General features: G+C 41.9%; 1 long non-coding RNA gene across 1 annotated transcript; it reads right to left on the bottom strand.

Moving 5' to 3' along the window:
• LOC106998782 (uncharacterized) lies at window positions 1-25,189 on the bottom strand. The gene is made up of 2 exons (XR_013418362.1): window positions 24,864-25,189; window positions 1-1,403 (listed from the first exon to the last, which is right to left on the bottom strand). It is a non-coding gene; the product is annotated as an uncharacterized LOC106998782 (long non-coding RNA).
• Between the last annotated feature and the right edge of the window lie 2,223 nt (window positions 25,190-27,412).

Genomic DNA, 27,412 nt, shown 5'->3' with positions numbered 1-27,412 from the left:
AAACTTAAAAATCATTTAATTATGACATTTGGGCTTAATATTAACAAGCTCAACATTTTCCAACACCCTTCAACAAAGCCTCACAGCCTCCAAATGACTTCAGTTTGCTTCGAGACAATCCACTCTGTGTCTGGGGCATCAGTTTGATTTACAGAGCATTTCAAAATATTTATATATTTTTTAGGGTTTCCATCACAGCTTCAGCCAGTAACCTGCTGTGTTTGAAAATGTCTAGGCAGTAATTGTCATTGTTTGCAACGGCTATTTTGGACTGTAGTGAGAGCTGTGGCATTTTGTAGAATGTAGGAATGCAATTACCAAGGTTGTATACATAATCCAAGTGACCTCCTGGCTTCAGAAGCTCAACCCCTAGGAAAAAAAAGGATAACAACAGCAAAACTTTTGTTTAATTTTTCTTCTGTAGTTGGTCAGTGGTAGGTGGATTATATTATGGCCAATTTGGCAAAAAAATGATTAGTATAACAATTCCTTATAAGTACAAAACAATGTTGGTTTAAACATTCAAGAAGGAATATGCCTGGGATGATGGGCACTTCTGACCCACTTTCGTACCTCAGTGTTTCTGGAGGAAACTGGACACTGAGTGGATGTCTGGGTCCTGGAGTGTGACTCATCCTCATAATGGTTGCTTTTTACCAATTAGAAAAGAGCACTCTAATGTCATTTAAAAATACATTGCTAACAGCTAAGGGGGTTAGGTTTTAAAAGAAACAGTACAAAAACCAATTCAGTAAGAATGAGACCATTTTGGAGTCAGTAAATGAATGTACAAGTTGCTCTGCATGTCATTTGGGACTGAGGTTTCTTGGATCTTATCTGTTTCCGAGAGGCTCAGATTACTCCCAAATTATTTTCTCTCCCCCTGCTCCCTTTTTTTTTTTTTTAAATTTCAGATACTATCTGGAAACTGCACTGCTAAAGCCCGCCCATAGTGTGAAACAGAGTTGTTAGACCTAAGTACGGATCCATAAACAGAATCTCTTGATTTCCAAGCAAATCAGTGGTTCAGATCACTCTGTTGCTAGAAATAAGAAATTGTCCCGAATGATTTCAAATCTTTTAAAAAGAAAAACACAACAAAGTGTCAAATAGAAACATCCATTATCATTATCATTTCCTTGGTACCTTCCAGGCATAATACATCAGCTCCCACCTTATCTCTGTCTGCCCCTGTGTAAAAGTGCCTGTAGCTCTGAGACCCGGTAGCTGGAGCTTCTGGCAGTAGCTTTCCTTCAGGCTGACCTCTGGATGGATGGTGGGGCTCTGTTTGCTGCTCAGGGCCTTTTCTTGATGGTGGTCTTTGCTTTCCAGCTGGCTCGTAGACTGTCAAAGGGCCACTGGGAAACTGCAGTGAAGCTGACCCTAGCGGGTCCTCTGAAGGCCTGTGAGGGTGTGAACAGTGAGAGCAGTGAGAGAGCCCCAGACACTCTTACTGCTTGGGATTCATCTTTATCCCACTTCTTTCCCAACCTCCTCACTCCACCTACTGTTTTCTCACCCCTGCATGGAATTATACTAAGTATAGACAACCCCCAACCCCCTCCCATCCCCCCAGCTCCCAAAAAACCACACATCTGTTCTGAAGCGCTGCTGTAAACTGCTGGCCTGGATGGTTCTGGCCAAGCTCCCCAGACATCTACGAGAACAGCAAATGCCACGCCAGGAGCATACGCGGGCTGTCTCCAAAGGAAAGCACTGCCAGCGTGTCTCAGTGGGGGAAGAGCTTCGTCAGGATGGGCTAATCATTCCCAGTCAAGCTGGATGCTGCAAGACTGCATGGAGACAGCTGTCAGACCCATTGTTCAGGAGGTGGCAGCAAGCCCGAGGGGCTAGGGAGGGGGTCCTGAACCCAGACTCCAGTGGCGCTCCGATAGTGGTCATGATGATTACATCTAAAGTGTCCACCACCTAAAGAGGTGGCCACATGTGCAGTCTCATGAGAAATCCTCCAGAAAGCTCCAGCAGGAAGTTCTTCTCAAGGAGAATCTCAAGTTTTTTCTTTTCAGATTAGGCACATGACCAAGATAAAATGTGTTAGTGGCTACTGTTTACATAAATTGTATGGCTCTGAAATGGCAATTTCGTATCCAGACAGGCATATCTGTCAGCCAAAGGAGCTTTTATAATGTAAGCTTTACTAGGTACTTCCTTTCTCTTTCATGTATACTCAGTTACCCTGGTTTGTCTTTTATTACTGTAAGCATGGCTTTTGATCAAAAGAAATGAAAGCATTGACATTTTGGTCCATTCATTCATTCATTTTAAAAGGAGGCTAATGCTTTTGTGATGCAAAGATGTTCCATGGGAAGCAATGACAGCCTTTGCCGGAAAAGCGGATTTAACAACAAATACATTATTCTTGCAGAATTTTTCCTTGTGCCAGGAAAGCAAAGGGCTCTGAGCTTCATGGGGGAAAGAAAGCCACTGTGTCCATGTGAACACAAGGCAGGGGAAAGGGCTGTGGACCTTCCCAGGCTCACTCCAACCATAGGCTAAAATGCCTTACACCACAAGCTAGCAAATTATATCCTCAGTATGTCTTTAACTCTTTAAAATTTAGCTACCAGGGGACTGGGGAGGCTACAAATTTATCATCTGTTATTTATGCCTGAGTCTGAATAAAAGATTTGAGAGCAGATTTTGATAGAAGAAAATCATAGAATGTTAGAGTGGAAACAGTTTACAGAAAGAATATCAAATCTAGGCCAGGTGCGGTGGCTCATGTCTAGCACTTTGGGAGGCTGAGGGAGGCAGATGGCTTGAGCCCAGGAGCTCAAGACCAGCCTGAGAAACATGGCAAAATTCTGTCTCTACAAAAAATAAATAAATAAATAAGAGAAATTAGCCGGATGTGGTAGTGTGCACCTACAGTTCCAGCTACACAGGAGGATGAGGTGGGAGGACTGCTGGAGCCCAGGAAGTCAAGGCTGCAGTGAGCCAAGATTGCACGACTGCACTCCAGCCTGGGCGACACAGCAAGACTCTGTGGAAGGAAGGAAGGAAGGAAGGAAGGAAGGAAGGAAGGAAGGAAGGAAGGAAGGAAGGAAGGAAGGAAGGAAGGAAGGAAGGAAGGAGGGAGGGAGGGAGGGAGGGAGGGAGGGAGGGAGGGAGGGAAGGAAGGAAGGAAGGAAGGAAGGAAGGAAGGAAGGAAGGAGGGAAGGAGGGAGGGAGGGAGGGAGGGACGGAAGGAAGGAAGGAAGGAAGGAAGGAAGGAAGGAAGGAGGGAGGGAGGGAGGGAGGGAGGGAGGGAGGGAAGGAAGGAAGGAAGGAAGGAAGGAAGGAAGGAAGGAAGGCAGGCAGGCAGGCAGGCAGGCAGGCAGGAAGGAAGGAAGGAATCAAATTCAATGTCCTACTCCTACATTATACCTTTCTAAGTGGCCTGTGAACAATACCAGTCTATGGGACAGTTCTGTGGCAGGGTTGTTCTTTGGAATTTGTAGGGGAGGAAAAGCAATATATTTTCCTGCCCATCACAAGGTTCATGGCTGATACCCCTTTAGCAAAAGACAGATTAAAAAATGAAAAACATGAGAGCCTTTGGAAACGAAGACCCAAAGACCTTAAGAAAATAATGAATTTTTATGTTTAGGTTTGGCAAGGAAGGGACAGTCATGTGGAGGTATGACTGGAAAAAAAGGGGGTCTGACCTAATGGTAATAAACTGGGGGGATCTTAGCCAGGTCTATTTGTTCAGATGCTTCTCAGCCTCTCTGTATAACATGCCTTCCCTTTGTGCATAGGGCAGGACACTGGTCATATGAGGGTCTTTGAAAGAGAGGGAGTGGGATAAATTCAGAGAGACCTTTCTGCTTCTGAGCTTTTTACAGTTTCCTCCAGCTTTAAATAGTATGCAAAGGGGCCATATTTTGGGGTTATGTGACTGTACTCCATCACACTTTATCACCAAGCGATATTGTTCCTAATTCTATCATTTGGAGCAAAATACAAGTTACTCTCTTTTCTACCTAAAGGCCTCCAAATATTCAAGGATAACCACCCTGTTTCCCTTGGTTCTGTATTCTCTAGGTTCTGGTCCCTGTTCCTTCCACCTCTCTTTAAATGGTGTGATTTCCAGGTTCCCTCATGTCCTACCTGCCATCTACCAAACCTACTCCAGTGGATCAGTGTTCTTAAAATGGAGTGTCAAAACTCAGCACAAGATTCCAGGTGTTCTGTGGCACACAGAGGGACCTCTGGAGGGGGGTCCCCAGTGGCATGCCATGAATATTAGGCATTGCTCATATCTTATTCAATATTAGCCATGATTTTTGATAAATATGTATGGAAGACCTGTTTGTCACATTCGAGAATAACACAAAACTAAGTAGAATAGCAAACGCAAAAGATGTCACAAACAAGAGACTGAAGCATCAAGGAGGAATTTCCTATGGATAAATATACATTTTTTTTTATTAAAAATAAGTACAGGATGGGGTTACATGTCTTGATACCAGTTCATAGAAAGAAAATTGGCCTCAAGCTCAACATGAGAGCAGACTCTGTGAAGATAACTGTATTGTTTGGAGTACAGAACATGGGGTCCCTTGTGCTCCACACAAGAGCTGGAATATTGTGCACAGTTCTAGGCACCAAAATTTATTTTATTTCATTATTATTATTTTTTGAGATGGAGTATTGCTCTGTTGCCCAGGCTGGAGTGCAGTGGTGCGATCTTGGCTCACTGCAAGCTCTGCCTCCCGGGTTCACGCCATTCTCCTGCCTCAGCCTCCTGAGTAGCTGGGACTACAGGTGCCTGCCACCATGCCCGGCTAATTTTATTTATTTATTTTTTTTTTTGGTATTTTTGTATTTTTAGTAGAGAAAGTGTTTTACCGTGTTAGCCAGGATGGTCTCAATCTCCTGACCTTGTGATCCACCCGCCTCGGCCTCCCAAAGTGCTGGGATTACAGGCGTGAGCCACCACACCCAGCCTATTTTATTTTTTAAATCTGGTCAAATGCAGTAGTGAGAAGGGGGAAAGGATAGAACAAGGAGTTCAATCTGTAACTGTACAATTCATTGAGATCATTCGCTACCTTCAGATCAACCTCTAGGCACATTTTAAAAACACTGAGCCACTGGGCAACTCCTGCTTTCGTCCTTTGATTCCCAGACCCGTGTATTCTTTCTCTCGGGGAATACATACATATAAAAGACTTTGATCAAAGTAAACATCGCATCACAGAGGATGGGCCTCATCTTCTTAAAGTGCCTGAGCTGGGACTCCAATTCAGTATTAAATAGGTAGTTTCTATGTTCTATCAGGCTGGGAGCTTCTGTAGTAGGTGATATGACCAGTGGATCCCATGATTAAGAAACCCATTCTCTCATCTCCTTTGCTATAAAGTGGGCCCCTGCTCTAATGTCATGTTATGTGGATTTTATGCCAGCAGATCAAATGCCCCAAAAGCTCTCAGGTCATGGGGCTGAGTAAGGGTCTTAGGATATGGGATGCAAATCTATATGCAGACTATGTGTCTATCTATTCCTTTCAGAATGAATCACTAGCCCTTCCTAAGTGGAAGGGACTCAATGTAGTCAATTTGTCACCAAGTAGATGGTTGGTCTCCTTGATGGACAGGACCATATCAATGACTGAATATTGATCCCTGGTGCAGTCAGATTGGACATTCAGTAGCAGCAGGCACAGTTAAATCAGTCTTGGTAAGTGGTTGCCCACAGTATTGCATCCATTTACAGTGTCCATCTCTGCCACTAAGACCACTTTGTTCACTTACTCATTGGCATGTATCTGACTGTTTTTAATGCTTCTACTGTAGAAGATGCTCTCTGGTGAGAATAAACATGCTATATTAAAGATCTTCACCCTTTGCACCCACTTCGATATATTTATCCATATGCTTCTATCCCAGAATACCTGTCCCTACATTCTAATATTTCTTCTGATAAGCTTCCGACAAGCTGGCCAGGGCATTCACCACTGCCTGTGAGTCAGATTATATTCTAACTTGAGGCCACTTCTCTATCTACACAAAGTAGATGATCAGGTACATCACTAAAATCCCTGCCTATTGGAAGCATTTTCTTTCACCATTCTCTTTCTAGACCACTTGTGAGTCAGGTTGTAGTACAGTTGCATCTGTGTTCAGCTTTCACTCACATACCAAACAGATCTACCTGTGAACGAAGCCTGGGTTTTCTCCTCCTCTGAGAGCTGGTTTTAAGGACTATCTCATGCAGCAATAGGTATGTGGGAGGGGAGCTGATGCAACAGCAGTGGATGACACATGGGTGTGCACATGCATTCTGGTCCTAATTGTGCTCAACCCTGGGTAGATTGCTGCTGGGTCCTCTCGACCATATGACTGGGTGAGTCACATAACCAAGCTGATGATGAGCAGTTCTGGACACATGGGGTCCCACGGTCAGACACTTGATCAGGGCCCAGCAGCATGCCAGGAATTTCTCCCATCATCTCGGGATTCAATATTGACTTCGATTCACTATTTGGGGGGAAGTTTCAGACATTTGTACTTCACTGTCTCCATTATGAAATTCCTTATCCCACAGGCTAATCTGGGGTCACACTAATCACCAGCATATCTTTCCTAATTATGCATTCAGGAACAGGGGAAATGTCCATGGCCTCAGTGGACCCACTGTGAGTGGGACCATGGCCCATTACATTCTATTTGCTATTTCACTTATTGCTATGGTTGGAAAGTTTGTGTCCCCCCAGAATTCAAGTTTTGAAACTATGTCCCCAAAATGATGGTATTCAGAGGTGGGGCCTTTGGGAGGTGATGAGATCATGAGGGCAGACCCCTCATGAATGAAATTAGTGCCCTTACCAAAGAAGCCCACAGAAGCTTGCTTGCTCCTTCTGCCAAGTGAGGACCCAGCAAGAAGACACCATCAATGAATCAGAATGTGGGCCTTCAACAGACACCAAAATCTGCCTCCAACTTGATCTTGGACTTCTCAGCCTCCAGAACTCTAAGAAATACATTTCTGTTGTTTATAAGCCACTCAGTCTATGGTATTTTGTTACAGCAGCATGAATGGTCTAAGACACCTAAATACGCCTACACTAATAGGGGGTCATGATGATGTTTTTGGTCTCTGGCTTGATGTCATCGATGAGGTAAATCAATGTCAGCTCAGACCTTCTGTCCAACAATCTCAAAATATTGGGCATTCCCCTTTCCCCAGTGTTCAGTCAACCAATTAAGTGTCTGTAGATCCCTTTGAGGGAGTATTTGTGGAATCATTACCATGTACATCTGTTAGGGTGTTTTAGGATCCTTCTATTTTTCCTTTTAGTGGTTTCAGGCCTAAAAACTGGCTCAGGTCTGGAAATTGGATAAGGTAATGGCTTCTTACTGGGGCACCTTCCTCCAGCTTCCTGATCATTCATCCATCCTTGGTTCTTCTGATAGTACAAGGAGAACACTACTCTTGTGGGCTGCTCATCTATTCTGCCCCACTATGATGGTTAATTTTATGTTTTAATTTGGCTGGACCAAAGTGCTCAAATATTTGGTCAAATATTATTCCGGATTTTTCTATGAAGGTGTCTTTTTGGATGAGATTAACATTTGAATCAGTGGACTTTGAGTAAAGCAGATTAACCTTCGTAATGTGGTTAGGCTTCATTTAATACCTTGGCAAGGACCCCAGAAGGTGATGTTGGCAAGGACCCCAGGGGTGATGATGATGTACGTTCACCTCCTGGGGTCCTTGCCAAGGTATTACATTCTGGATTTAATTGATAAGCTCTCTTTTCTCAGTCAATAAACTCCCCCTTATCTAACTGTATATTCTAGTCTCCTTAATCAAGTACCTTCAGAATTCAGGGCAGGTGTACTACCCTGGCTCCTGCTGGGGAAGGCCTTAACAGAACAAAGCTAACCTCCTCAGAGCAGGAAGAAATTCTTCCTGCAGAGTTCTTTGAACTCAAACTGCAACTCTTCCCTGGGTCTCCAGCCTGCTAGTCTACCCTGCAGATTTCTGACCAAGCCTCCACAATGATGTAAACCAACTCCCTAAAATAAACAGATTTTTCTTTTTATGTACTCATGCTGTTGGTTCTGTTTCTCTGGGGAACCCTGACTAATATACCCATGTTTTATTATCTATCTCCATAACTCTGAGAGTCAGGCCCGCTTGGCTGCCACTCCCATCTTATCACATTAAAATAATTGAATCTATAATTACTGTTTGGCTTCTGACTCAACCCTACTCTATTGTCTCAACTGTCTCAACTCTATTGTTTCCAGGTTGTAGCATCCTCATTGCTATCAGGGAATCTGGTTCTGTAATGGCCACTATCAAATGTCTATTAATGATGTTGCTATGTCCTCACTAGTGCACCCCTGCTGGTCTCGCCAATAATGATTATTGTGTTAGTCCGTTTTGCATTATTATAAAGGAAAAGCCAAGGCTGGGTAATTTATAGAGAAAGGAGATTGATTTGGCTGTGGGTTCTGCAGGCTGTACAAAAAGCGCAGTGCCACCATCTGCTTCTGGTGAGGCCTCAGGAAGTTTTTGTCATGGCAGAAGGGAAGGGGAGCCAGCGTGTCACATGGCAAGTGAGGGGGCAATCAAGAGGGAAGGAAGGAGGTGGCAGGCTCTTCAAACAATGAGCTCTTGCCTGAACTAAGAGAGAAGTCACTCATTACCATGGGGAGGACACCAAGCCATTAATGAAGGATCTGCCCCCATGACCCAAATACCTCCCACCAGGCTCCACCTTCAACATGGGTATCATATTTCAACACGAGATTTGGAGAGGACAAACATCCAAATGATAGCAATTGTCTGAATCCATTTGGGCTGCTATAACAAAATACCATAAACTGGGTTGCTTATGAACAACCCAAATTCGTTTCTCACAGTTCTGGAAGCTGGAAATTCCAAGATTAAGGCTCTGACAGATTCTGTGCCAGGCATTTCTAGACAACAGTCTTTTTGCTGTGTTCTCACATGATGGAAGAGGGGAACAAGCTCCCTCAAACCTTTTTTACAAGGATATTAATTCCATTCATGAGGGCAAAGCACCCATAACCTAGTCACCTCCCAAAGGCCCCAGCCCCTAATACTATGATCTTGGGGATAAGGATTTCAACTAATGAATTTCAGGGGGGATGCAAACATTCCAACCATAACAATGATGAATTCTCTGGACCTTCCCATGAAACATAATCATTGGTAAGTTTTTCAGCCTCACATAGTATATCTACTTCAGCATGCCCACCTCTCCAAGTCTTTTAATCCCTCCTCCACCAACTGCTACAGAAATTCTGGCATCTCAACCTCACTTAGCATAACCATCACTTTTTTCATGCTACTAGGAGCTACCCTAGCAGTGAACTTATCAATTAAGTTCAGGACCCCTCAAATGAAGTCTGTCCACTGACAGCACTCCAAGAAGCTGGACAATTTCTTTCTTGTCACCATAGGAGTTAATATCAAGATTTTGCAATTATGTAAAAGTCTTTTTTAAAATTTTACTTTAAAACATTTCTTTTTTAGAGATGGGGTCTTGCTATGTTGCCCAGACTGTTCTTGAACGCCAGCCTCAAGTGATCCTCCCATCTTGGCCTTCCAAAGTGCTGGAATTATAGGCATGAGCCACTGTGCCTGGCCTTTTTGATTGTGTATTTAATTTTCAATAACCTCTCATACTTTTCAAGTTATACACAGGCTTCTTTGGACTTAACTGTGAAATCTTGCCTGTATTTCCTCTGACATTTTTGAAATCTTCTTTCCTTAACTTTAGGCAATATGGCAGATTGAGTTGACATAAATTAGACCCCTTCCACTATAAAAAGAAGTATGAACTATAAGATGATAATCAAAAATTGATGTAGTATCATAGCAGTAATTAAAAGTTGCTGTGTTGGCAGCCAACAGAGGGTAGCACTAAGGGCCCTTTGGGGTAAGAGTCTAGGGTTTTAATGAGGTTCTAATGACCCTAGACACTCACCCCAAAGGCCCTCAGTGCTAAACTCTATTGGCTTTGGAAGGAAATATGGCCTTGGTCATGTCAGAATTGATCCTCTTCCATAAAGATCAAAGCTTAAGAGACATTTCAGTTGATCAAGAAACAGGAGAATTTAATGATACACTTCTTAACTCATTTTATAATACTAGATCATACAAAGATATTACTAGAAAAGCAAACTAAAGACCAATATTTCTCAGGAACATAGAAAGAGAAATAATGAAGAAAAAAATGTAGCAAATCCAATCTAACTATATATATAAAGGATAAAACATTATTATGATGAAGTGAAGTTTATCCCAGGATTGCAAGATTGGTTTAATATTTGAAAGCCAATCAGCGTAATTCACTATATTAGTAAACTTAAAAAAGAAAACCCAGATGATCACATGATCATTTCAATAGATGCAGAAAAAGCATCTGACAAAATTCTATACCCATCCACGATTGAAGAAAACAAAACAAAACACAACAACCAAAGAAAATCCTTCAGCAAACAAGGAATAAAAAGGAACTTCCTCAATCTGATAAAGTCAATAGAGAAAAAACTTTACACTTAACATCATATTTAATGGTGAAAGATGGAATGCTTTTCCCTTAATATCAACAACAAGACAAGAGTGTCCATTTTTCCTAATCTTATTCAACATAGAAATAGAGGTCCTAACCTGTACAATAAGGCAAGAAAAAGAAATGAAAGTTATATAGGTTGAAAAGGAGTAAACTGTTTATTTGTAGATGACATGACTGCCTACAAAGAAAATACTAAGAAATAAGCAAAAGAGCTAATGGAATAAAAAAATACATTTAGCAAGGTTTCCAGATATAAGGTCTATGAACACAAATTATTTGTATTTTTACATTTAACAAAAACAATAGAAAATTGAAACAACATTTTTAAAAACCCAATAGCATTTACAATGGCATCAAAAATAAAACAGCTAGGGATACATTTTTAAAAATATGTGTGCAATTTATTTAATTAAAACTATAAAAGATTGCTGAGATAAACTAAAACTCTAAATACATGGAGAGATATATCACATGTATAAATCTACACACTCAATATGTTGAGCTGTCAATTCTCCCAAAATTGATCCAGAGATTCAACATAATCCCAATCAAAATTCCAGTAGACTCTTTTGTAGAAGTTGACAAGTCTCAATAATGTCCATTTAAAATTTGAAGGTAAGCACTAAAAAAGTAATAAAGGCATCATCACTTTGAAACCAGTAAAAGGAATAAATAAAAAAATTAAAACCAAACAAATCTGGGTCAATCTAAAAGAAAGGAAAAGAGAAGTCACAAAGGAAAGAAACAGCATTTTGAAAATATGAAACAAAATCATATGGTAAAAATAAGTTCAAATATATTGGTAATCTAAGACTAAGTAGCTTAAATTTAATTGTTGAAAGATAGCAATTCTCAGATTGTATTATTATAACAAAATCCAGCTATTTGATGTTTTCAAGAGACTGATTAAAACATAGGTACACAGAAAGTTTCAAAAAAAAAGAATGGAAAAACTATGTACCAGGCAAATTTTAAATTTAAGAAAGATAGTATGGCAAGAATTCTATCTGAAAAAAATAGATTTTAAGGAAAAAAGTATTATATGAACAAAATAATATAAACTTTCAAATAATATAATTTACTTCTATATAATATGGAAAAGCTACTTAATTAGAATATAAATAATTTACTTGCTTTAAGAAAATATAAAAATTTTACTCAATAATACTATGAGTAATATAGTGCTATGGGCAATATAACAATCCTGAACCTATATACATACCTAACAGCACCACATACAAGCAAAACATGACAAACATTCAAGGAGAAATTGGGAAGATATTAATCTTATCACTTAGAAACTGATAAGATCAAACAGACTAAAAATAGTAGGATAGAGAAGATTTGAACCACACACTTAACCACACAATATATGTCAATGGACATAGATCAAATCCTGCATGCAAAAGATAGAGATACACTCTTCTTAGACAAAAAGGGAATACTTAAAACTGAGCCCCAATATAAACATCAACAAATGCCAAATAATTGACATAACATTGATCCCATCCTCTCACCACACTCCAATAGAATTAGAAATCAATAATAAATTTAAATTTGATTTCCTAAAGTCTAAAAGAAACATTTAACTATACTCAGTATTATCACCTCACAGATGACTTTATGACTTTCTTTTAAGGTTTTTATACTTTATTTCCCCACCGTCAACAAAATTCTTCTTGACCAAAATGAAGTCCAGACTAGCAGCTTCCCTGTTGTTTATTCATTCTTTCAAGAGATGAAATTGTAGGTAGGAAAGGCCAAAATGTTATCAAATATTCTGCTTTTGGTTGAATAATACTTCTAACACACGTCTACATGGTTAAAACATTTTATTGCTATTACATCAGTTTAATAACCTGCATTAAGAAAATATTATTTAAAACTAAAGTATTTCTCACATGCTCAGTCTGGCCAGGCTGTCTGCAATATGCTCCTGTGACATTATCATATCCATTTCTGAATACTTTTATTTTTCATCCAGATGTTCTTTGCCTTGCTTCTGCCCTCAGGTTTATGGATTCCCATACAAGTACATAGTTTCATTACTCAAATCCTATTTCCCTAACCCTTATTCTATCTGAAGCTTCTCTTTCAAATCTTCTTAGTTCAGTATAGTATTCCATTTATTCATATAAAGCCACTGTACTTTCAGTAAATCTGTATAAGCTTACATTTCTAAAATTTTTAGTTAGTATTTTACTGGTTTGTCTCTACCTGCAGTCCATTAGTACACTAATAACAAAGTCAAAAGTTGTTTCTCAGCCTCCTTTCATTTTTCTCTTCAACAGGGAATCTTTTGGTACTTTCTTCACTGTTTCTTCTTCCTCGGGCACCTTGGTATTCCTCACATACTTTCACAATTTTTTATTTAGATACTTGTTTTTTTGAGACAGAGTCTCACTCTGCTACCCAGGCTGGAGTGCAGTGGTGCGATCTTGGCTCACTGCAACCTCCACTTCCCGGGTTCAAGTGATTCTCCTGCCTCAGCCTCCCGAGTAGCTGGGATTACAGATGTGCGCCACCACGCCAGCTAATTTTTGTAGAAAGGGGGTTTCACCACGTTGGCCAGGCTGGTCTCGAACTTCCAACCTCAGGTGATCTACCCGCCTCAGCCTCCCAAAGTCCTAGGATTACAGGCGTGAGGCACCATGCCTGGCCTAGATCCTTTTAAAGTCCATTTTCACCCTGATTCTACTTCTTAAGAGTTTTGCTTTCTTGAGCAAGTACTTTACCTTTCTGTGCTTCAGTTTCCTCATCTATAAAATAAGGATAATAGTACCTATATGATAAAGTTGTAAAAATTAAATGAGTGAATACATCTAAAATGTTGAGGTCAGTGTACATAGAGCTTAATACAAGTTAGCTTTTATTAAAATGATTTGCCCTTGAAATTCAATTTATAACCCTTTTGATTTCTTTGGTGAGTCTTCTGTCAAATACATTCTTGCAAGACTTCTTGTGGCATATTCTGTCCTGTGATCTCTGGCTCACAGCCAGGAAACTCAACAACTTCTTGACATCACTGACAAAGCTGTTTGTTTACTTTTCAAAGTCAGAATCATAAAATAGCAGAAAAGTTTTTTTAAAAAAAATCTATTCCTGGCCGGGCATGGTGGCTCACGCCTGTAATCCCAGCACTTTGGGAGGCTGAGGCAGGCGGATCACGAGGTCAGGAGATCGAGACCATCCTGGCTAACACGGTGAAACCCCGTCTCTACTAAAAATACAAAAAAATTAGCAGGGCGTGGTGGTGGGCATCTGTAGTCCCAGCTACTCGGGAGGCTGAGGCAGGAGAATGGAGTGAACCCGGGAGGCGGAGCTTGCAGTGAGCCGAGATCTCGCCACCACACTCCAGCCTGGGTGAGGAGCAAGACCCCGTCTCAAAAAACAAACAAACAAACAAACAAACAAAAATCTATTCCTGGCCGGGCACGATGGCTCATGCCTGTAATCCCAGCACTTTGGGAGGCCAAGGTGGGTGGATCATGAAGTCAGGAGTTCAAGACCAGCCTGGCCAAGATGGTGAAACCCGGTCTCTACTAAAAATACAAAAATTAGCCGGGCGTGGTAGCAGGTGCCTGTAATCCCAACTACTTGGGAGGCTGAGGCAGGAGAATTGCTTGAACTCAGGGGGTGGAGGTTGCAGTGAGCCAAGATCACGCCACTGCACTCTAGCCTGGGTGACAGAGTGAGACTGTCTCAAAAAAAAAAAAAAAAAAATCGATTCCTAAATCATTCCATCTTCTACCCACCGTCTCTGTCATTACAAATACATTCCACACTTTTTCTGACTCTATCTAGTTCTATACATGTGAATCAGTAGACATGAACAGGCTCAAGTACAAGTTCCAGAGCTTACAGCTAAGGTTGATTCCACAATCTTTAGAGTGGGAGTCATCAGCCAGTATTACCCCTGTGCTCTTCCCAAACAAATGCCAGGAGCTTTCTGATGTGATGATATATGGGAAGCCTTAGTATTCCAGGCTTCAAAATCAAACTGAAGCAAAGGTTATTTTTAGTTGACTAGCCACTAGTAACTACGAAAGCACAGTTTCTTTTCCTTATGGTTTTCTACAAGATCATATTATTTAATTCATTCCTTTACATTGTTTCTTATATGTCTTTTTCATCTTTTTTTTTAATTTTTATTTAATTTATTTATTTTTTGACTTTCTAGATTTCTTCCATTCTGCAAGAAAATCATCATCCTCTCTAGTATGCTGCAGAACAGGCCCGTGCCTCTTGAGCCTTTTGGCTTCCATCAGCAGAGAGACCAGCCTGCATCTGTAGTGAACACACGTAGGGACTATGCTAAGTAGGAATCAGAGTCCTTAAATGTAAGATCCCTAGGGCAGTTTCCTCAATATAAGCAAGCAATCCTTAGCTCACCCTTCTTCACGCAGTTCCTGGTAACTTCCACAGAACTTTTCCTTGTAAACCTTCTAGGGTCACCCGTTATGTAGCCATTACCTTACTGCCCTACAGTAGATTGTTAACAATTAAGCCATTATTATTATTATTTTATTTTTATTTTTTAGACGGAGTGTTCCTCTGTCGCCAGGCTGCAGTGCAGTGGCGCGATCTCAGCTCAGTGCAACCTCCGCCTCTCGGGTTCAAGCGATTCTCTTGCCTCAGCCTCCCGAGTAGCTGGACTACAGGCATGCGCTACCACGCCCAGCTAATTTTTTGGTATTTTAGTAGAGACCCGGTTTCACCATGTTGGCCAGGATGGTCTCAATCTCCTGACCTTGTGATCTGCCCGCCTCGGCCTCCCAAAGTGCTGGGATTACAGGCTTGAACAACTGTGCCCAGCCCAATTAAGCTGTTATTAACCACTCCTTAGGCACTCTCAAAGAGAACTTGGTAAACTCTTTCCTTTTCCCCTTTGAAATGCACTTAATTTGTTGCAGTCACATCATTCTGAATGTAATTCCCATGAATTCAGCTATCAAAAGACTAGATAAGAGAGTGACATCAATGAAAATGGTGGAGTAGAGAAAGTCAAAGTTTTGTTCCTTGCTAAAAGCAGCAAATAAACTAGCAAAAACTGTCAGAATCAACTTTACTGGAACTCTGGAAATGAATCAAAATTTTACAGCAAGCAGTTGAATGCTAAGAAAAAAAATCCCAGCTGAATTTTTTTTTTTTTTTTTGAGACGGAGTTTCGCTCTGTTGCCCGGGCTGGAGTGCAGTGGCATGATCTTGGCTCACTGCAACCTCCGCCTCCCTGGTTCAAGCGATTCTCCTGTCTCCGCCTCCTGAGTAGCTGGGACTACAGGAGCACCCCTCCACGCCAGGCTAATTTTTGTATTTTTAGTAGAGACGGGGTTTCGACATGTTGACCAGACTGTTCACGAACTCCTGACCTCTTGATCCGCCTGCCTTCGCCTTCCAAAGTGCTGGGGTTACAGGCGTGAGCCACTGTGCCCCGCCCTGAATCTCGATAAGAGAGCTTTGTGGCATTTTATCTTAACCTTGACACCAACCTCAGCTTGTTGGCAAAATTGAAGACAACAGCCCACATTTCTGGTATAGGTTTCTAATACTGAAGGAAGCAGAACAGATCTTATTCTCAAAGATTTGTGGTTGTTTTGACCTCTCTCAGGGTTCTCTGAAGGACCAGTTCAAAGGATTTATCTTTATGTAACCTAATCTGGAACTCTCCCAGGACTAGGAACTCTCCCAGGACTGAGGTGGCTACCCAGGGGGCATTTGCTGAAAATACTGAAAGGCAAATGTATTAACCATTGCCAGCTGGAGCAAGTCTTTGTCTAGTAAGTCCAATGCTTGGGCTTCCTTGGGAACAGTTTCCATTAATTTTTTCCCTGTGTATGGGCCATAATTTCTTGTTTCTTTTCCTGACTTATAATTTTTTTTGTTGAAGATGGGACAAATAACTGGAGCCAAAAACAAAAACCAAATTCCCAGTCTTTGTAAATAGGCTGTGCGTGTATATTGGGGCATGCCTTCAACACTCAGCCAGGCAGTTTACAACACTGTCTTAGCCTTCACTTCCTGTTTGTAACAAAGCCTGAAGGTTAATCAGAGGTGAGAGCTTAGGAGTTTCTCAGGTCTTTTCTGCACGATCGCCAAGCCCTGGCAATATACATGGCATTCTGGATATCTAGGAATATGTGGGAGCTTTGCAAAGCTCTTATTCCTCAAAGCATCTCACTCCCAGCCTTTCCTCTTAAGTGTTTTGGTTTGCCTATTGTTTGCCATCAACTCCTTGCTCTATTGATTCTTCAAGTATTTGTTCTGTTGAATAGGAGTCCCAGAAAGAGACAGAGAAAAAGGAAGAGATAGTGTCCACAAGTCTCAGGCTCTGATAATTTTTTTCTTTAATTCTTTCTTTTCTACTGCTTCTTGAGTTGGGTCATCTCAAATGACCTGTCTTCAAGTTCAATGTCTTTCTCTTGCCTGCTCAATTCTGCTGTTAAACCTCTCTAATCAATTTTTTTTAAATTTTGGTTATTATAAATTTCAACACTACAATTTCTGTTTTCTATAATTTATAAGTCTATCTATTGATATTCTTTATTTGGTGAGACATCATTCTGATACTTTCCTTTAGTTCTGTGTACACGGCTTTCTTTAGCACATTGACTATACTGAAAATGTTGATTTGAAGACATAATGGCTGAAAACTTCCCAAACTTGATAGGAGAATCCTGAAAGCAGTGTGAGAGAAGTGACTTATCATGGACAAGGGATTCTCAACAAGATAAACAGCTTTCTAGTCAGAAATCAGTGAAGCTAAAGGGTCTTGGGACAACATACCCAAAGTACCAAAAGAAAAAAGAAAACAAACTGTCAATAAGAATTCTATAGTTGGCAAAACTATGCTTCACAAATAAGGGAAAAATCAAGACTTTCCCAAATTAACAAAAACTGTGATAGTTTATCACTGGTAGACCTGCCCTACAAGAAATCCTTCAGGCTGAAATGAAAGGACACCAGAAAGAAACTCTATTCCACACAAAGAAATCAAAGATACCAGTGAAGGTAACTACATAGGTGAAGACTCAGTTTTAAATTACTTTTGGCTCATAACTTTCTTTTTCTCTATATAATTTAAAAGACAGCACCCATTCTACCAATCTCTGCATCTTAATTGGAGAGTTTAATCCATCTACATCTAATGTAGTTATTTATAAGGAGTTACTTCTGCTGTTTTTCTATTTGTTTTCTGTGTCTTATAACTTTGTTTTGTTTCTCAGTTCCTCTACTGCTGTCTTCTTTGTGTTAGATTTTTTCTAGTGTACCATTTTGATTTCTTTCTCATTTCTTTTACTATATATTTCTTAAATATTTTCTTAGTAGTTGCCCTGAAGATTACAATTAACATCTTAATTTATAAAAATCTACTTTGAATGAATATCAACAGCACATAAAAACTTTGCTCCTATAGAGTTCCACTCCTCTCTCACCTTGCTTATGCTGTTATTATCACAAATTACATCTCCCTATATTTTATGCCCATCAACACTGATTTCTAATTATCCCAGGATGCAGAAGTATTTCAACATATGAAAATCAATGTACTATGCCATATTAAGGGGGAAAACCCACATGATTACCTTAATTGATATAGAAAAAGCATTTCACAAAATGTAACACACTTTTATGATAAAAACAGTTTAAAAACTAGGAATAAAGGAAAACTTCCTTAACAAGATAAAAGCCACATATGGAAAAAACCCACAGCTAACATCATACTTAATGGCAAAAGAAGACATTTATGCAGCCAACAGACACATGAAAAAATGCTCGTCATCACTGGCCATCAGAGAAATGCAAATCAAAACCACAATGAGATACCATCTCACACCAGTTAGAATGGTGATCATTAAAAAGTCAGGAAACAACAGGTGCTGGAGAGGATGTGGAGAAATAGGAACACTTTTACACTGTTAGTAGGACTGTAAACTAGTTCAACCATTGTGGAAGACAGTGTGGTGATTCCTCAAGGATCTAGAACTAGAAATACCATATGACCCAGCCATCCCATTACTGATATGCAATTACATATCTGATAAGAGTCTAGTATTTAGAATATATAAACACTTACAACTCAACAACAAAAAGATAAGTGATCCAATTAAAGAACTGGCAAAGATTTAATAGATATTTCTCCAAAGAAAATATAGAAATGATCAATAAGCACATGAAAAGATGCTCAACATTCTTAGTCATTAGGGAAATGAAACACACACACACAAAATGAGACACCATTTCACACTTACTAAGATGGCAATAATAACAAAATGGAAATTGAGTGTTGATGAAGATGTGGAAAAATTGGAATCCTCATACATCACTGGTGGGAATGTAAAATGATACAGCTGCTATGGAAAATAGTTTGGCAGTTCCTCAAAAAGTTAAACATGGAATTATATGACCCAGCAATTCCACTCCTAGGTACATACCTAAGATAATTAAAAACAGGTGTTGAAACAAAAACTTGTGCATGCTTGTTTATAACAGCATTACTCGTGATAGCCACAAAGTGGAAACTACCTTAGTGTTCATCAACAAATGAATGAATACCCAAAATGTAGTATATCCATACAATGGAATATTGTTCAGCCATACAAAAGAATAAAATATGGATGAAACTTGAAAATATTATGCTAAGTGAAAGAAGCCAGACACAAGGGCCACATATTGTATGATTCCATTTATATGAAATGTTCAGAATAGGCAAAGCAATAGAGACAGAAAGCAGATTAGTGGTTGCCAGGCTGGAAGGAGGGTAGAATGGGGAGTAACTGATTAATAGGTACAGAGTTTCTTTTGTGGGTGATGAAAATTCCGGAATTAGATCATGATGATAGTTACAAAATCTTGTGAATGTACTAAAAGTCACTGAATTGCACTCTTTTAAATGGTTAAAATGGTGATTTTTTGGGGGTGGGGAGGGGAAGCTAAAATCCAGATTCAGAAAGGAAATTAACAGATAAGAATGATATTTTTAACCTCAATGCCTATTGTTATACATTATAAAATTGACCTTGCAAACTTAAAGGAAGATTTTACTGCAAATCAAATTAGGGTGACTTACACAGGTATAGAAACTGTGTATTCCAAAATTATTGAAACAATCTGATTTTACTTAATTGTATTATTTTCAATAAAGGTGATTCATTATATGGTAAACAAAAAAAGGCTAGACAAATAGTATACTTAAAATTACAACAGTTGGTTATTCCACCTGACTTTCTATTCATTAAAAGTGTGTCCCAGAATGAAGGTAAATTGGGAAAAAGACATAGATGATTAGGCTGGGTGTGGTGGCTCACGCCTGTAATCCCAGCACTTTGGGAGACCGAGGCGGGCAGATCACCTGAGGTCGGGAGTTCGAGACAAGCCTGACCAACATGGAGAAACCCTGTTTCTACTAAAAATACAAAATTAGCTGGGCGTGGCAGTGCATGCCTGAAATCCCAGCTACTCAGGAGGCTGAGGCAGGAGAATCGCTTGAACCCAGGAGGCAGAGGTTGCAGTGAGCCAAGATTGCACCATTGGGCGATGAGACCTAGGTTTGATTCCTGACACTGGAAAGGGATTAACCATGAAGACTTCAGGAAGTCACTTAACCTCTCTTCAGCTCAATTCCTAATTTCTTTATTGAGATGCCAATCTACCTAGACTAATAATTAGCCTCAGAGGGACTAGCGTGTAGTATACATGTAATACATTATTATAATTTCTATAGATTAGCCAGTATGGGAAAATAAGAGAAAGCTACCTTAAACCTCCTAAAGGAAGTTATGGCAAATTTCCCAGATCTCAATTGTCTTAAGCTGGCTAGGCTGACAAGGGAAAAAGAACGTTCTGTGCAAAAGGAATTACATATGCAAAGAGACAAAAATATGGAAGATAATGACACAATATTTTATCAGGAACACAACACTGAGGTAACTTGGGCAGCACAGGTCCAGAAGGGGCAGAAGGTGAGCTGGAAAATGTTAGTTGGGGCCAGGTCATTACAGAGTACTCCATCTTGAGTATATCACTTAAGAACTTTAAGAAGAGGAATGCAGTCAGCTTTGCATTTCTAGAAAGATAACTGGCTGAATGGGCAGAATGGAATGCAGTGAGAGGCAGTTCATCAAGGTAAACAGTTGGGAGGCCAGTTCTTCTATACCAGCAGGATTGGCATAGATGAAGACTAGAAGTGATAATCCACAAATGTTGACTGAATGGGTATTGGAGGACAGGAGGCATCAAAAAGTAACTCTAGGGCTGGGGGTGGTGGCTCACACCTCTAATCCTAGCACTTTGGGAGGCTGAGGCAGGAGGATCATTTGAGGTCAGAAGTTTGAGACCAGCCTGTCCAACATGGGGAAGCCCCATCTCTAATAAAAATACAAAAATTAGCTGGGGGTGGTGGCACACACCTGTAATCCCAGCTACTCAGGAGGCTGAGGCAGGAGAATTGCTTGAACCCAGAAGGCGGAGATTGCAGTGAGCTGAGATGGCACCACTGCACTTCAGCCTGGGCAACAGAACAAGACTGTCTAAAAAAAGTGACTCTAGGCTTCTAGACTGTCCTTCTTGGAGGATAAGGACCACAGAAAGAGGAGCAGTTTGGGATACAGTCAGAAATATAATCAGCTCTCTGTATCCATAGGTTCCACATCCCTAGATTCACCAACCATAGGTTGAAAATATTAGAAAAAAATTGCATCTGTACTGAACATGTATAGACTTTTTTCCTTGTCATTATTCCCTAAACAATATAGTATAACGACTACTTACATAGCATTTAGATTGTATTAGGTATTATAAGTAATCTAGAGATGATTCAAAGTGTATGGGAGTATGTACGTGGGTTATATTCAAATGGTATACCATTTTACATTAGAAACTTGAGCATTTACAGATTTTGATATCCACAGGAGGTCCTGGAACCAATCCCCCACAGATACAGAAGGACACCTGTATATATTTGGAACCCAATGGGGAGATACACATTTGAGAATAGGTGGTAGCTGGTATCATTAATTCATTATGTCCAGCAAGGTATTAAGTTCTGTGATGCTATGACATGGACTTGCTCTTAGGAGTTTATAGACTAGTGGGGATAGGTAAGATATTTCACAAGTAGATACATTAAGAGGTGTGAAAAGCAGTGTTGTAATCAATGAAATACAGAATAGCTCACCCAGATTAGGAGTCAGAGGAAGCCTCTCTGACAATGTAACATTTCCACTTGGACTTTAAGGGCAAGTTGCAATTAGCTGGAGAAGAGAAACTAGGCAGAATGAACACTATGTACAAAGGCCTAAAGAAAAGAGAGCACTGCCCACTGAGGACATGAAGGACATTCAGGAATACTAGAGCAGGGAATGCAAGAGATGGGGAAAAGCAACAAGCAGGAGTGAGGGTGTGAGGGGCCTCATAAGCCTTGGAAATAAATCTGGGTGTTTGGGTTGGGAGTATCTTGATAAGACTGAGTTCTAGAAAGGTCATGGTGCCACACCAGAGAATGACAGAGAAGGGTGTGAGGTTGTTTGCAGAAATCAGTTAGAAGGCTTTCAGTGGCCTAGATGAGACTGATGGCAGCCCATACAGAAGGAATGAAGAAAATAGCAGATTTGATTAATTAATCAGAATTGTTTCAAGGAGACAGAAACCACCTCAAAAAGTTCAATTAAAAGTGAGGAACTTCTTGGCTTCAGTAACCGAATCACAGAAAGGCAAGGGAGCTGCTGGCCAGCAAGGGATGGATGGGGGAATGGAGTGCTGCCAGGACACCTTTTCTACTTTTGCACTCATCTCTGCTCATCTTGGAAAGTTTGCTGTTCATCTTTCAGGCCTGGTAGGGTACATGGCCTGTTGGTGGTTCTGAGATCACATCTCTACAGCTTCTAACTAAAGGAGACCTTTTCTCCCGATTCAGAATAGATTCAGAATATAAGGTCCCAGGAAAAGCTGGGATTGGCTGGGCTCAGATCATGTGCTAATGTCTGGACTCAATTCTGTGGCCAAAGTACCTCTCCCCTTGGAGAGGTAAGAGCATTATCTAAGGGACATGGTCACCCCAATGGTCAAGGAAGTAAGGTCTGATACCAGGAAGGCTGTGAAGATGCCGGCAATCTCAGGCAGACACAAAAGCAATCCAGATATTCAGGTGATAGAATTGACACAAAAGCACTTCAGATATTCTGGTGGTAGAATCAACCGAATTTGGTGACTGATTGTTGGGGAAGGGCAGCAATGAGCCAAGGATGACACTTAGATTTCTAGCCTCGGGCAAATGGGAGGATGTAGGACCCATTCTCTGAAACAGGAAACACAAGAATAGAAAGCAATAGTTTGAAAGAGAAAATGAGTTCAGACTTGTACCCTGGGAATGCTGAAGAGCAGATGGGACGGCCAATTTGAGATGCCCAATAAAGGCCTGATGCACAGAAGAAACAGCCAAGCTGGACAGAGATTTGGGGATCATCAGCACTGGAAGGGTCACTGCAGCCCTGAGATAGGATGTGATCTTCCAGGAAGAATGGAGAAAAGAGGAGGAACTCTGGGGGCACCAACATCTAAAGGAGGAAGAGAAAACTACGAAACAGCAAGACAGAGGAAGAAACCAGGAAAGAATCCCATTATTGTGTGAATGATGGTTCATAATGGTTATGAGAACTGGCACGGAGAATTAAAAAGTGGTGGGAAGTGGGACACTACATGCCCTCTAGTTTCTAAGAAGCTCACAATCTGTAAAACCAGATCAGATCAGAATATATCAGCTAACAATGCAAGTAATGTATGACAGGTACCAACATGAGTTCTAGGAGGAGGAAAAGAGCAGGAGCATTATGGATTGGGGTAGCCAGGGGAAGTAGGATATAAGTAGACCCTTAAAAGTGGGTAAGACTTGAATAGCTGGACACTGGGATTGGAGAGAGGAATTTCAGGTTAGAGGAATTTCAAGTTGGAGCAATTTCATGCACAAAGGAGGAACTACACTAGTTCCTCCACCAGGAACACTCAGGAGATGTGCTGATGTTGGGGATTGATGACAGATTATTTTAGGAGGGTAAGCTGGGCCAGATGGAGAGGGCCTTGAATGCCAAGCAGAAACACCTGGTAATAAACTTTAGTTAGTAGGAAGCCTTCAAAGGTTTCAGATACTCCCTAAAAGAAACTTCAAAGCATCCCTGTCAGACCAGTCCCTGTTATCTAAACTTATTTCTCTCCTATCATGTCGTGTCTTCCTTTGTTGACTTTATTTTAAAAAATATTAGGTGTGACTCTGACACTTTGGGTATCTGGGACTATTCAGAAGCTTTCTCTAACAGGTAGTTAAGTTTTCTTTTCTTCTATCCTATTACTTCCAGTTCCATCCCTCAGGGAGCATGAGAAACAATTCCACTTCTCCTTATGTTTATATTCGGAGGATGCTTATAGAGTTTCCACATTCCCTGTGCTTTGAGCTCAGCCAAGGTATACATACTTAATTCTTTTAATCTCTCCCCCTAAGTCACTCCCTCTGGCCCCTTAAGCATCCTAATTGCTCTTCTCTGAACGGCAGCCAGCTCATTATGTGCATCTTCCTTGGGAGGCAATGAGGAACATAGTATTCCCCGTGTGGTCTCACTAGACTCATATATTACCTCCCAGTTGCATCCCACGACTGGACATGTGGAGCCGCACCCCTTCTGCTCCCCGCTCCCCACAGTACGCCCTGGCCTCGGTAAATCCCTTATCTCAACAGGTTATCTCCCATTTCCAGTTGGCCTGCTCCAAAACTTGGAACCTGTGTTCACCACACGTTCAACCCCCAGCTCCCGTCTCCGGAGGTCTCTTACTGGGGAAGGTGGCCCGGAACCAGGACGAGTATCTGTGGAAAATTGCAGCTAAGATTGCGTAAGTAAACCTTGGAAGAGGAGAGGCTGCGGAATGCCCAGAATTAAGAGATGCCGCTGCCTGCCATGAGCTCCCCGGCCTGCCCGGCTGTGACAGCATTCAAGAAGGTGCAACTTGGAGGCTTAGCCTCTGTTTCCAATTATCCCTTTTATCTCTGCTGTAGCCCCTCTCCTTACCTAAGTGTTTTCATAGCTCTCAGCCATTACTGTTTAGCTTTGTGAGGATAAACGCGAAACCAAATTATACATATCCTGTCTCAAGATGTGTTATCACCTTCTGACTAGAAACCCCCAGAAGCCTGCGGCTTTTGAAAGCTCTACGTTTGTTTTTTTTTTAAGCTTTGAAAAAAAAAATGGTGGCAGAGGTTAAACTGCCTTTGAGAACGCCAAATGTTTGGATTTCAGTGAAGGTTGACATGGAAACCCACCTGAGGCTTCCTCGGGTGTCTCGGGAGGAAATAAAACCCGAGCTGGATGCTGCTGCTACTGGGGGAGGAACAGCTCCCAGGGCGGCAGGTGGGGCCCGCGCGGCCTGAGGAAGCTGCCCGGGGCCGCACAAAAGGGAAGTCGAGGAGCGGAAGCCAAAAGTCAGAAAGGGCACGACGGCGGCGGGGGTGCGGGTGTCCGAGGAGACCTCGGCCGTCCCAGAACTTTCCAGGGCCCCGGGACGTGCGCCGCCCCGACTGGAAAGTTGGTATTTTTACTCGAAGCCCTGTCTGTGGGCAGTTTAATAACAAACAGCGGCCGCGGCAATGGCGTCCGCGCCGGCAGCGTCCGGGCGCCCGGAGGCGGGGCGCGGCGGGGCGGGACTCTCCTCCGGCTCAGGCCCGGGGCAACCCACGCACCCGACAGCCGCTCCCGCCGGGCGCCGAGGCGAGGGGCGGCAGAGCAGGGTCGGGAGCGCTGAGGCTCCGGGGTTGCCGGAGGCGCGGGCACCCAAGTTAATGCAGCTTGGGGTTGACGCTCGACTGCTGAGCTGCAAATGCACCGGAAGCTTTGCCCACCGCTTGTCCCGTAGGTTCATCGCTTTATTCTCATCGACACCCAGGCACAGGAGAACTAGTGAAGAGAGTTATCTTATGTTGGTTTCTTGGGGAGGAGGCGTGTGGAGAGGAGCGAGCGAGCCCTCCGAGAGAGACGAGGGAGAAAGGCAGAGGGAACCCATAGGGAGAGGAAGCAGGACGCCAGTGCTGCTTCCTTCCACCTTCTCTTTGTCTCCGTTCAACACGGATTCCTCCCCATGGTGGGCCAGCCTTAGAGGTTCGTCTTTGCCCCCCAAGCCACCACAGACTCTGTGTTTCTACTCTGAGTACTAGAGGATGCCCAAGAAAAGAAATCTTGAGGACCTCTCTCTTCGAGACTTTGAGGGCCTCCACCTTCCAGCCACTGTTTCGTCCAAGTCTGGGTTATCCATTCACTAAAGGCTTGCCAGATAAAATACAGCACACTTGGTTCCATATGAATATCAGAAAGACAACGACAAATTTTGAGCATAAGTATGTCCCACACAAAAATTCGCGTGCGTTCGTTTGTTTTATTAACTCTAGCAATCCTAATTCAGTATGTATTTCTGGTTCTTCTTCAATTCCCGTCCAGACAGCAACCCTCTGAGACAGGAAGGGAGTGTGCTCTCACCAGGCACCATTTCCTGCCTCTCCCTCGGTCCCCTCTAAAGATGGTACACATTCAGCTGCAGGCTAAACCTTCAGGTGTTTTCTGGGGAAGTCCCAACAGAAGTGGAGAGAATAAAGATGGGAGTAGAGATCAGGGGTGAAGTAGTTTAAGGTCACTTAACCAAAAATTGGAAATTTCAAATGCAAGAGCTGAATTCTCCTTTATTGGAGGAATTAACAAGACGTGCTGTGAACATAAGAGTTAAATAGTAGTCGCCTTTTGTAAGCAACTCAAACTGAGGTTTACTTTTGGGATTAATAGTAAACTCCCCAGGCCTTACTGACAGAAGAATGTAGTTGCCCAAATAAACAATCTTTTGATCGGGACTCGGGACCAACCCTCCGAGCACTCAACCTCTTCCTAGCAGGAGCATTTCTCAACTCTGAAGTAATTTGTAATGTGCTGGGAAAACATTTTCAAAAAATGGATATCTAAGATACCGTAAAAGGGAAAACAGTTCTCTCTTTTGAAGTAAGAAATACCATTTGCAGTAAAATTTCTTCTGTTTGCATTTCTGAATTATGTTTCGATAAAGCTAGGCTTATAGTGCCTGAGTGCTGCCTATGACCAAGTGAGGAAGAGTCTAGTGGAACAGTGTGGGTCTGGGGTTTACTGTCCTCTAAATATTACACTGTCTTCTTGGTACACAAAACTAAGAATACCTCCCACTGATGGGATTACTGTAACTGGCCTTTACTTCCCACTGTAGGCTTCCTGGAACTGGCCTTTCAGACTGAGTGGAAGACCCCTCAGACAGCACAATTCTGTCACACTGTCTCTCAGCGGCCACTGTTCCTTCAGGGGTAGAAAAAGTTAACATTTCCCAATAGCACTTTGACTAGAAACATGAATGTGCTGAGAAGCACAGAAAACATATTGTTTTACTGGGAGGTCTCAAATGGCTCCGGGAGGACTCCCTTGAAAAGGCCCTGGCTCCAGGTCAAACTCCAAAAGTGCTGCTCACTCTGCCCCCTGGTGCAAGTCGGTGTGCGGCTCATCCAGAAAGGAATTCCTCCCGCTTTCCAGGTGGTGTTGTGGACAGCTTTGGAGGACCCTGCTTCCCAGGGGACCAGTGACTGTTTCTCTGTGTGTCATGAGCCTGAGGAATCTGAAGATTTGTATTCTCCTCCAATTCACTCCTTCAACAAGTATTTGTTGATTACCTGCTATGTCCATACCACTCTTCACCAGGCTATCAAGAGAGGCAGGCTTGTGGGTGAAGGGGGAATTCCGAGTCATCGTGGGGAGTGATGAGGATGGGGAAGGGCAAGGAGAGAGGACGGACACACAGGAGCAGTAAAGC

The sequence above is a fragment of the Macaca mulatta genome, chromosome 6 (genome assembly GCF_049350105.2).
Source record: "Macaca mulatta isolate MMU2019108-1 chromosome 6, T2T-MMU8v2.0, whole genome shotgun sequence".
Taxonomy (NCBI): domain Eukaryota; kingdom Metazoa; phylum Chordata; class Mammalia; order Primates; family Cercopithecidae; genus Macaca; species Macaca mulatta.
The sequence above is the reverse complement of the archived record's forward strand: the minus strand, read 5'-3'. Positions and strand labels throughout refer to the sequence as shown.